The sequence below is a fragment of the Suricata suricatta genome, chromosome 2, assembly GCF_006229205.1.
Source record: "Suricata suricatta isolate VVHF042 chromosome 2, meerkat_22Aug2017_6uvM2_HiC, whole genome shotgun sequence".
Lineage (NCBI taxonomy): Eukaryota > Metazoa > Chordata > Mammalia > Carnivora > Herpestidae > Suricata > Suricata suricatta.
The window spans coordinates 181,985,816-181,989,531 of NC_043701.1; the positions used below are offsets into that span (position 1 = coordinate 181,985,816).

General features: G+C 48.6%; 1 long non-coding RNA gene across 1 annotated transcript; it reads right to left on the reverse strand.

Moving 5' to 3' along the window:
* Window positions 1-1,422: 1,422 nt before the first annotated feature.
* LOC115273949 lies at window positions 1,423-3,712 on the reverse strand. The gene is made up of 3 exons (XR_003901019.1): window positions 3,678-3,712; window positions 2,263-2,408; window positions 1,423-1,608 (listed from the first exon to the last, which is right to left on the reverse strand). It is a non-coding gene; the product is annotated as an uncharacterized LOC115273949 (long non-coding RNA).
* Between the last annotated feature and the right edge of the window lie 4 nt (window positions 3,713-3,716).

Genomic DNA, 3,716 nt, shown 5'->3' on the forward strand with positions numbered 1-3,716 from the left:
AAACCAGAAAATACAAACACGTTTTTAAGACAGGGGAAGGATTTGGGGGGGTGTGCTCACCCCTCAATGACATCCTAAGTGAGGGCTGAAAGCAGGACTCCCTCACATTCTTTCCAGCACCTGGCAGAGGGCCGACCACGAAATGAGGGTGCAGGGGCCTTACCCTGCTGTCTGCCTGGGCCGAGGGCTCAGACGCCATCAGGTCTATTGGAGCGAGGGTTTGGCATAACCCACATGGTATTCCAGAGATGTTGCCCAGGAGCCCCATGCAAGACAAATCAGAGGAAGGAAGACAGATGGCAAATGCCAGAGCAAATGCAGGTCAGCCTCGGGAGGAAGGAGCAGGCAGCCTCCCAGCCCCTGGGAGACACTTGCAGCGCACTAGCGGGTGTTATGGAGACAGGCGGCTTGATGACACAAGGCTTTTCCCAAAATTAGTAGCTCAGGATGGCGGGGGAGGGGCAGAACAGGAGGCTCCTCCTGTGGGGACCTGTGTTAGGTCACCAGGAAAGTGGTCCTAGAGCTCAGAAGACACATCAGGGACAGGACGTGTGGATGCCAGAGGAAGGAATGGAATTCAGGGTTGAAACTGGGGTGCGGGGTGCGGGGGGCCATGTGACCAACAGTGACTGTAGACTAGCAAGCAAAATTGATGGAGAATGACACAGAGTCTGCAAGGCCTCCCAGAAAGGGGAACGGTGATCAGAGAAGCAGGTCAGAGACAGACGAGGTGGGGTCTAGGCAGGGAGACATCCAAGGAGGAAGGGGTCAGCCCTGTCCTGTGTTTTGGGGGGAGGGGTCAGGAAGCCAGGCTCATGGGGGGCTATGGAGAGTGCTGTTTCAGCCTGTGTTGGGATCCAAAGGCTGGTGGACTGAGGGCTGGAGACCAGGGAGAGGGATTCTGGTGACATGTCACATGCGTCTCCAGTGAGTGTCCAGTAAGCACTTAGGATTTATGCAAATCGCTGTCAGTCCCCAAGGGCTCCAGTCAGGGGAGACAGACAGGGGAACAGAGAGGGACCAGCACGAAGGGTTCAGTGGGGCCGCAGCACCCGGGCAGGCAGTTCCCTTCGGGGGAGTCAGAGGAGCATCTGTTGAGCTGAACGTTTCAAGTTTCTATCAAAACTGGAATTAACAAAGCCACCTGCCAGTAATATGGATCCTTGCCGAGTGAACTTGCGCAAGGGGCCCACCCTCTGAAGACGGAGGGTCCTCACTGAGACTGGGTGCAGGCTGGTCTGTGTTCCTCGTAGACATTTCTGCCTCCAAGAGTCATTGTTCTACACATTTTTGAAATATGGAAAACAGTATGGTAGCTCCTCAAAATATTCAAGTGGAATTACCGTGTGATCCTGCAACTCTACGCCTTGGAACCTACCCAGAGGAATTAAGAGCAAAGAAATAAAAAGTAGGGTCTTGAGGAAATATTTGTACAGCCATGGGCACAGCAGCAGGGTTTACGGTAGCCAAGAGGCTGAAGCAACCCAAATGTCCATCTGCAGCTGAAGGGCTAAAGAAAATGGAGCCGCGCACTGGAACATCATCAGCCTTGAGGAGGAGGGAGATTCTGACACCGCTGCAACACGGATGAGCCTCGAGGACGTTGTGCTGCGGGAGACAAAGCAGTCATTACAAACACACAAATATGATTCTACCTCAGGGGGCATGTCTACCAATAGGATTCATAGAGACGGCAAGCAGAGTGGTGGTCATCAGGAGCTGGGGGAGGGGAGAGCGAGGTGCTGTTGTTTCATGGATATTGAGTTTCTGTTTTGCTAAATGAAAATAGTTCTGGAGACAGTCAGTGGTAAATGCACAATGTGAATACACTTCATGCCACTGAACTGCACACTTAAAAATGACTAAAATGGGGGCACCTGGGTGGCTCAGTCGGTTAAGCATCCAACTTCGGCTTAGGTCATGATCTCACAGTTTGTGGGTTCTAGCCCGGCGTCGGACTCTGTGCTGACAGCTCAGAGCCTGGAGCTGCTTCAGATTCTGTGTGTTCCTCCCCCACTCATGCTCTGTCTCTCAAAAATAGATTTTAAAAATGATTAAAATGGTCAATTTTATGTGATGCGTATTTTGCCACAATTTAAGAAAAATGATGTGACTATGGATATAACTCATTAAAAGTTCTAACACTTTTCATAAAACTGGGATGTTGAATGTTTACGAAACGCAAAGCCGTTGGAAAAGGCAAACCACATTGGATGAGGCGACAGAGATTTGAGTTTTCTTGAGTTCCGTTTGAAAACCAACCTTTGAAATAAGCAGTGGGGTGAAGCTCCACATGGCGGGGCAGCTCTGTCGCCAATGGGTTGACGGGCTGTGGCTCAGGCAATGGGTCACTTCTCAGCAAGTTTCTTCTTCAAGCAGCAGCGTGACTTCTCAGGGCAAATGGTGGACTGCAACGGACCAAAGCCAACTGTGCGGCACAGTTGTGGCTTCTGCTCCTGTCATTTCAACCAACACTCCACTGGCTCCCTCAGTCCAAGACACATGGCCAAGGCCAGAGTAATGGTAAGAATATTCTTCAGACAGCCAGAGGGGACTGCAATGGCTCTGCCTGTGTATACATGTAAGCCCCTAACCGCATGGAAGAGTGGAGTTAATATTCCAATCTACCTCAAGCAAATTCCAGAACTGAAACCCAGTTCTGATTTTTTTTCAAAATGGAAACTGTAACATATTTTACAGAAAACAAACCAAACCAAACAGAACTCTGCACACAGAGAGCACGTCACAGACCCTATGCCCAGGGCGGGTTGCACATCGGCACTACTGTCATGAGGGTGAGTGACTGGGGACTCACACTGCTAGCAACAAAGCTCCCAGGTCAACAACGTGGTAAAAGCTTGTAATGTCAATAAGGACCGCCCCCCCAAAAAAAGAGGGGATGAGAGGAAATAGAGAGGAAGTGAAGACAACCATTTCTTAACGTTGATCTATATTTGTTTGATTCTTGCAAAATCCTCTCTATAACGAGCCCTTGATTTCATATGACAGTGTTTGTTTTGCTCTCTGGGTAAACAAATCACAGCCTCTCTGAGAAGCCACAGCTTCTCTGTTTGTTCTATTTCTGTCAGTGAAAGTGGTTCACAGGATCTGAACTCTCCTGACTTGTATGCGTTCCGCCAGCATCCTGCCTGTCTACTGGAGTCACACTTTTTAATTTTTGCCAATAGATGTTTTTTCTTTATTTCCACACTACATCAATTTCATCACTGTGCAGTAGCCTGACCCCAGTGTCTAGCTCTCGCTAATTTCCTTAGACCATATTGGTCATTAGTTGGAAATAGATCTAAACATTAAGCGTTCCTGATAATGCCTCTGACAAGTAATCATTTACTGCATCCATCACTTCCACCTTCATTGTGCTATGTGTCAGGAAAGTTCCCCAATTAACATGGGAAAGTTGAAATCAGGCGTACTGCCATCACAGCTGAGTTGTCTTATCAGGTCTCTCTTGTTTAATGTAAGTGCATGGGAAGAGATGCAGACAGTAGAGTCTTATGAGAAGGTGTGGCCCAACGTCCTTGGCTCACAGAAAATAATAGAAGTGGGGACTCTCAGAAAGAACATAAAGTGCTAATACTCCTACTTAATTTACCGTCAGTGACAAACGTCGTCAAATGTCCAGATGCCATTTTGTGTTTCAGTCCTGAGAGCCTCACCTGTTAATTCTTGGCTTCAATGCAATGTTTTTGGAAATG